Source organism: Dama dama, chromosome 21 (assembly GCF_033118175.1).
Source record: "Dama dama isolate Ldn47 chromosome 21, ASM3311817v1, whole genome shotgun sequence".
Taxonomy (NCBI): Eukaryota; Metazoa; Chordata; class Mammalia; order Artiodactyla; family Cervidae; genus Dama; species Dama dama.
Genome location: NC_083701.1, coordinates 66,958,265 through 66,965,986, shown reverse-complemented (window position 1 = coordinate 66,965,986; position 7,722 = coordinate 66,958,265). Strand labels below are relative to the sequence as shown.

Here is a 7,722-nt window from a genome sequence, read left to right as displayed (position 1 = left end):
CCAGTCCAGGTTGCCTGCATGGTCAGGTTCTGGTGAGGGCTCTCTTCCTGGTGGAAACAAAAAGAACAGCGTTGCTCATCATTCCATTATGCAAAGGGTTAAATTATAGCTCACTGCAGTCACTTAGGACAGTGCGCCCGGAGGGGAACTCAGGATGGAAAAAAACAGGGTGAGATGCTCTGTGCTTTGAATCAACAGGCCCCTAGATAGATAAGGTACATTTCCAAGAATTTCAATGGCCCTGGATTCTGGAGTTTTTCCATACTAGAAAAGCACTAAAATCATTAACTTCAGATATGTGTTCTTTGTGATTAGCAGTCATCTTTTACCAAGATGTATGCTTGACTGCCTGTCTTTCCTAGCCCCAACATTCATTTCTATACTGGCTCCTCCTCAGCCTCTTGGGAGTGGTTCCTCAGAGCTACCCGAGAGGCTGATTCCTGGGCTAGAGTGTTCAGTTTGTGTGGGCTCAGTCGCTCAGTCATGTCCCACTTTTTGCGACTGCATGGAGTGTAGCCCGCCAGGTTCCTCTGTCCATGGGGATTACCCAGGCAAGAATATTAGAGTGGGCTGCCATGCCCTTCTCCATGGCATCTTCCCAACCCAGGGATCAAACCCAGGTCTCCCACATTGCAGCCACCAGGGAAGCCCATAGTGCTCGGTAAGATCCCTGAAAACACCTAACTCACAGCTTTTATTTATTTATTTTTTCTTTCAGTTGATGCTGTTTTGCAGACTGTCTGCTTGCTGTGTCTTCACATGGTGGAGAGAGATCCTCTCTTGTGTCTCTTTCTATAAGGGCACTAAACTAATCCCACTCATGAGGGCTTCACCCTCATGACCTCATCTAAACCTAGTCACCTCTCAAAGGCCCATCTCCAAAGGCATTGCCTTGCGGATATTGCATTGGGGATCAGGTGTTCATGTGTGAATTTTGAGGGGACACAAACAGCACTGTTACTGAGGGGCAATGGGGCAGCATCTCTCCTGCTGCCCCCGGGGCCAGATGTCTCCTGGCAAGTGTGAGTGTGGACATGAGGGTGGGTACAAAGAGGGCTTCCACTCCCAGCCTCTTCCCTGGGAATAAGCTTTGTCTGCGCAGAAAGGCAGCCAGTGTACCTGTGACACTTGTGTCAATTCATCCTTGTCTCTCCATTCTCCCAAACACCCTGAGCTCCTCCTGGGTGCCCCCGTCTCACAGCAGAGAGAGGAGGGGGTGAATCAGTCTTGGAGCCTGCCCTCTAGGGACTCTTCCTGGCAGGGAAGACCCTCAGGTGAGCCTGGTGTGGGAGATCCAGCAAGAGAAGCTGGTAGAAGGTTTAGACTTGAGATGTTCCTTACCACTGCTAGGCCTTGCCACATGCTAATCCCTCTGCCCAAACCTCATTCTCCCCTTTATCCAGGGAGCTCCTACTTATCTTTCAGGTGCCCGTGGAATTCTTCCTTGAGGCCCTCCCGTTCATGCTTCTAATTCCTGTTGACATCTCTTAGCTTTGTCTCCTTTTCCTCTTCCTCCCACAGAGTGGAGGCCGTGTCTGTCTCGTTTTACCCCAGTGCCTGGCACACAGTAAGCTGGCAGCCCAAGCTTATTGGATCATTGAAAGAAGCTGTTACACAGAGGAGGCACTGGTTAACTTTATCAGGCATGAATCAGGGAGGGCTTTCTGGAGGAGGTGATGACTGAAGGAAGAACAGAAGTTTGCTGGGTGTTCTAGGCAGTGGGAACAGAAGGTGCAAAGGCCCAGAGTGGCGGCATCACATGGAAGGGTGGTGTTGTCGGGATGCAGACAAAAGAGCAGCAGGGGCAGGATGTACCCTTGGAAGGCCGAGCAGGTGTGTTCAGAAGCTGGGGGTGGGGACTAGAAGGGGCACAATGCCATTGCTCAGGAGGCAGTGCTAAGTGGATTGAGGGCCTCCAGGCTGGAGCAATGAGGCCAGCCAGGAGACTACTGTGATGCATCAGGAAAGAAACATGAGTCCTGAACCCAGGCAGCAGCTGTGAGGATGGGGAGGAGGAATGGATCTGTGGTTTCAGGCTGGAGCCCTGGGGTTTGAGGACTAATCCAATGTGGCGGAAGGAGCAGTGGAGAGTGGAAGGTGATGCCACCAACTTGAACCTTAGACCCAAGAAGAACGACTTTGAGGAAGTTGGTGTGAGAAGGTCTAGATCAGTTCTCTTTTAGACACAATGAGTTTGAGGATCCTTGTGTAGCAAACAGTTTTTATATTTGAGTCCAGAGCTCAAGGGAGGGTTCAGAGCAGGAGGTTAGATTCAGACTCCTGGATATATACGTGTATATATGGAAATTTAAACAGTAGGGATGAATGAGATTGTTGGGGAGAGGCTGTGGAGTAGGACCAGAAGTCTGGGCATAAAACCCCCAGGGAAGTAAAAACCCAAGATATCTTCAGAGGAAGAGGATCCAGGAGAGGACACTAAGAAAGGTCTGTCCCTCTATCCTCCTTGACATAAGTATGTGGGCCCTTCTGTTCTGGAGAGTGGATCTAGAGAGTGGAAGCCAGTGGTGGTAACCCTAATTCCCCTTGTCAGTGATTGGTTTAGGAATGGACATGTGACCCATCCTGACCAATGAAACATAAGAGGAAGAGTTCTAAAGGGTTTCTGGGAAAGGCTTCCTATTCTAAAGACAGAGGCAAGGATGAGATTCTGTTTGACCTCTAGATTTTGTCCAGTCTGTATGGGATACCAGGAATAATTTGCAACTATCTTGTGATCTTAAGGAAACCCAGCCCAAGGAGCAAGTCCACGTGCAAAAGCTGGTGAAGAGGAGAAAAGGAAAGAACTGGAATCCTTGGTGACACTGGTGATCTACTCTCACAGCCATCTCTGGAATCCACTCTTCCACCGAGCCTCTTCCTATGTGATGTAATGAACTGTATTTGTTTTAGGCAGCTTGGATTAGGTTTTCTATTAGAGTAACCAAGGGAGGAAAATATTTCAGCAGTCATACTCCTCAGAAATTTGTTATGAAGAAAAAAAAAAAAAGAATGCTGTCTATTGGCTTTGACAGTCTGGTGGTCACAGGGCAAATTCAGTAGACAGATTGGCAGGGCAGAGGCTGACCAGAGGGTAAAAGGGAAGTGGCAGGTGTGAAAGTAAAGACTGTTAGTGTAGACAACCCCTTTCAGAAGCTTGGTTGAGAAAGGATGGTGGAGAAACACCCCGTCAGAAGACCTGGATTTTGAGTAAGTCAGGGACAGGCTATGTTGCGATCACAAACAAATATCAAGCCTCAGCAGCTCAACACACACAAGTTCTGTATTTTGCTTTTGTTCTTTCACTTGCTTTGTGAAGTGCTCTGCAGATCAGCCTGCTCTCCGGCAGTGCCCTGGGGGTCTGTGTTGTTTCATCCTTATGGCTATGCTGTCTTGGCCTGAGAACTCTATGGGGACCATGGCAGGGGAAGGGAGGGCTGAGGGGATGTTCGGGGGCACTTTCTCTGCTTTATCCTGCTAGTGACACTTGTCACTTTTGTTCTCAGTCCACTGGACAGAAGTGGTCACATGGCCGGTCTAGCTATAGGGGAGTTGGGAAATTGGGGGATATACATGGATATGTGGTGAGCATCAACTATATGTGTTGGATCTCAACTTTCTGAGCTTTACTTTTTCCTCGGTAAATAAATGATCACCCAACTCACAAAGGATTGTGAAAATCAAACAAGATATGGAGGAACTCTTTTTTTCCTGTTGTCCTCCACAATTCTCTTTTGTCCTGGTTTTTCCATGCCTGTCTGGGCTGGGTGTTAAAAATAATCCCACCTACTGAACACCTACTATGGATACTACTACGGATACCATGGATGCCTACTTTGGATAATAGTAATAGCTAGAATTTATTTATTTTTAAATTCATTGCTGTTGGAGTAGAGTTGCTTTACAATATTGTGTTAGTTTCTGCTGTATGGCAAAGTGAATCAGCTATAGATGCACACGTATCCCCTCTTGTTTTGGATTTCCTTCCCATGTAGGTCACCACAGAGCATCCTGGAATTTATTGAGTGCTTACCATGAATTCCAGGCACTGTCCATACATTAGCATAATACTAAACACAACATTTCCTCCATTTTGCAGGGACTTCAGGCCTATCATGGTGCCTGGCACACAGAAGACATTCAGCACATGTTTGGATCAATGAAGCAACTTGTTCAAGTCACAGCTCGGAGCAAGGGGCAAAGTGACACTCCAGGCCATGACTGTCAGCCCCGTGCTGCTTCCTCCATGTCACCATCTCCATCTTCAGTCACTCAAGTAAGGCTGATTCTCCAAGGTGGCTGCAGCGGGGGTGGGAGGAGGGTGTGGATTTAGGGATGGGGAAGATTTAGATCTTCCTGCATCCAGAGTTCTTGCATTGCCAGGTGTGTTCAAATAAATAATGCCCCCCCCCTCTCCAATATATGTAGGTCTTCATCCTCACAACTTGTGAATGTTACCTTCCTTATATTCACCTTGTAAATGTCACTTCCCAGGTGGCACCAGTGATAAAGAATCCACCTGCCAATGCAGGAGATGCAGGTTCCATCCCTGGGTTGGGAAGATCCTCTGGAGAAGGAAATGGCAACCCACTCCAGTATTCTTGCCAGGAAAATCCCATGGGCAGAGGAGCCTGGTGGACTACAGTCCATGGGGTCGCAAAGAGTTGGACATGACTGAGCATACCCAGACACACACTGTCATAATCCAGATGCGATTAAGTTAAATTTAGCCCAGATGTGGTTAAGGATCTCAAGACAGGAAGATTATCTTGGATTATCCAGGTGGGCTCCAAACACAATCACATGTATCCTTTGAAGAGGGAGGCAGAGGGAGATTTGACACACAGAGAGAGGAGGCGATGTGACCGCGGAGGTGAGAGATTGGATTGCCACAGCCACAAGTCCGTGATTGCTACTGGAAGCTGGAAGAGGCAAGAAACGGGTTCTTTCCTTCCTTAGAGTCCCTGGAGGGAAAACCACTCCCCATTCCTTGATTTCAGCCCAGGGATACTGAGATCAGAATTCTGGTTTCCAGAACCACGAGGGAATAAATTTCTATTGTTTGAAGAGACCCAGTTTACGGTGACTTAATACGGCAGCCGCAGGAAACTGATACACCTGCTTTGGGGGATGGCTCAGAAACACCTCAGGGTCTGCAGTCCTCTGACCTCTGCCATCTGGGGGACCAAAAAGGGGTTCCTGTGGCCCCTGTGCCTGCAGCGGAAACAGAGGAGGAGGCCGAGCTGCACCAGCGTCAGTCTGAAAGGTTTTTTGATGTGGACTGTTTTTAACATATTTATTGAATTTGTTACCATATGGCTTCTGTATTATATTTTGGTGTTTTGGCTGTGAGGCATGTGGGATCTTCGTTCCCCGACCAAGGACTGAACCTGTACCCCCTACACTGGAAGGCAAAGGCTTAACTACTGGACTGCCAGGGTAGTCCCTGAAAGAGGTTCCAGTAATCAGAGATCGAAAGCCATCCATCTAGGAATCCTCATTAGGCACCTGCTATGTGGCAGACCGGCTGGGACCACAGATCTTGGTGTGGATGGCCCTGAGACCAGGTTTCGGGCTGAGCTGCTGGGGTGCAGGGAACCCCAGGCCTGTCCTACTGACCCTGCTCCGGGGTCAGGTTCACGGGCAGGAAGGGCGTGGAACCTGAAATCTGCATCTGAAAGCAGATAACAGGAGTTTGCTTCCCAAGGAGGGTGTTTGGCTCAGATTTCTCGGGAAGTGGAGACAAGAGCGGGGGGAGGAACGTGGCCTGGAGTCTTGCCTGACCTGGAAGGAAGTGCACAGGGGTCGAGCGTGGAGGTGCCAAGCCACAGGAGGCCTGGGGGGCTGGCAGCCGAGGTGTGGGGTGTGGGCGCTGGACAACCACAGGCGGGGACTGCCGGCGTGGAGCGCACCCGCCGCCTCTACAAGGACAGACGGGGCTCTCCAGAGCTGTGGTCTCTGGTCACTTTTGTGCCTGCTCTGTCCGAGGGATGGGAGGGCTGTCCCTGGAGACGGAGGGGGCTGCTGGGCCTCTCCACCACTGCCGGGCCTTGACCCTGGGCCTGCGGGTTTCTGGACCTTGGTGGTCACACGACGATACTCCAAACTGGGGCGGGGAACACGTGTGACCTCTTCTCAGAGGCCGTCCGGGCCACGCTGGACCACCGGGCTGCCCCTGCCCCGAGCACGGAGTTGGATGAGAGGGGGGCCGTGATGAGGTCTTCGGCTTTCCGGGGAGAAACAGACCTCAGGGAAGAGTGGGGCGGCTCTTAGCAAATCAGGAAGAGACAACGGGGAGGAGGTTAGCCAGGAAGCGGGGCTGGCGTACTGGTCAATGTTCCAGCACGTTCCTGAAAGAGAGCGCCCTCTCAGGGAGAAGTCTCGTCCTGTTCAGCTGCTGAGGGAAGCACTCCGAGCATGGCTCTAGGCCCTCTCTTCTCCTGTCTCAGCCTCTCTCTGTGATGCCCGTCTCCTCTCCCCTCTCCTCCCATCCTTTCTTGTCTCCGTGCATGGCTCCTTGACCCTTCCTGTCTCTCTCTGTCGCCTGCTGTGTCTGCATCGATGCCACCTGTCCGCTCCCCCGCCCCCCCCCACCACACACACACTCAGAGTCTGGCTTTATCTGGGTCACCTCGGCTTAGAGGCTCAGCCAGGACTTCACAGGAAGCACCTGTGCTCCTACACAGCCTGAGCACATTTTTTTTTTTTTTCTGTTTTCTCATTTTGTACTTCCTCATTCACCCTTTCCTTTCTACAGATTCGCTCACAGTGTCATCTGAGACTTTCTGGTCCCCTCACAGACCTCCATCTATTTTTATCAGCAAACACCCAAACTTCTTCCTGGGGCCTCCCCACCCCCAGGCAGCCTGCAGAGAAGGCTCGGCTCTCCACGGCCCTGGGTGGGTCAGGAGGCTGCTGGGGGGTGGGCCGCAAGCAGAGAGGTCCGGCTCCTCACCCGGACTCCCGAGAGGCCCCTCAAAAAGGAGGGAGCGACTGTCTCCCGTTAGCTCATAGCTCCCGAGGCTGCTCCCGCCTGAGGCCCAGGAACCCTTCTGGAAGCAGCAGAAGTCCCCACCTGGAGGCTGCAGAGTTCCCCGTTAGCACATGATTGAGAGTTGGGCGACCAGAGGGGCAGTCGGGGTCCTGCCTTCTATTCCTAGTGACCCCTGGCAAGTTACATCATCCCCTTGAGCCTCAGCGCGTTTAGTCTGGAAACCAGGCCTTCTGTGCTGCTTCTACCTGCGGCACAAAGGGTCCTGTGCTGTGAGCTCCCTCTGAGGGTGACGACCAAAGACAAGGACGAGGCTCATGACAGCATCTGCCACGGCCCGTGTGGCGGGCCCTGTCCTGGGTGCCTTCGTGTGTGAGCTCACTCAATCCTGTAGCAACCCGGGAAGGAGGTACTGTTAGCATCTCTGTTTCACAGGTGAGGAAGGATGGGGTGCAGAGATGTTAGGCTCCCTGTGCAAGGCTGCACAGGGTAAGTGGCTGATTTGGGATTCACAGTCAGCAGTCTGGCCCCCCAGACCTCATACCCTCATGACTGTTTTCCTGATGGCCTGGAAACCCTGTCCCCTTCCTGCACTGCCATGGTCCCGGCGGACAGTGTTGGCACCTCTCTCACTGGGTACCACATCAAGTGCCCAGCGGGAGGGGCCTGGTTTGCAGAAGTGGTTGCCCAGGTCTGGAGAGCACGGGGCCAGGCCCACCTCGGTCTCCCGGGGG

General features: G+C 51.8%; 1 long non-coding RNA gene across 4 annotated transcripts in view; it reads left to right on the top strand.

Annotated features, from left to right (window-relative positions):
- The first annotated feature begins 2,577 nt into the window (after window positions 1–2,577).
- LOC133042794 (uncharacterized) overlaps window positions 2,578–7,722 on the top strand; it is a 36,292-nt gene continuing 31,147 nt past the window's right edge. For 2 of the 4 annotated variants that reach the window (XR_009689584.1, XR_009689582.1), the window contains exons 1-2: window positions 2,578–2,887; window positions 4,097–4,273. This is a non-coding gene — a long non-coding RNA (uncharacterized LOC133042794). Of the gene's footprint in view, window positions 2,888–2,933; window positions 3,208–4,096; window positions 4,274–4,779; window positions 6,530–7,722 lie in introns of those variants that run through there. The other 2 variants (XR_009689583.1, XR_009689581.1) reach the window with 2 other exon arrangements.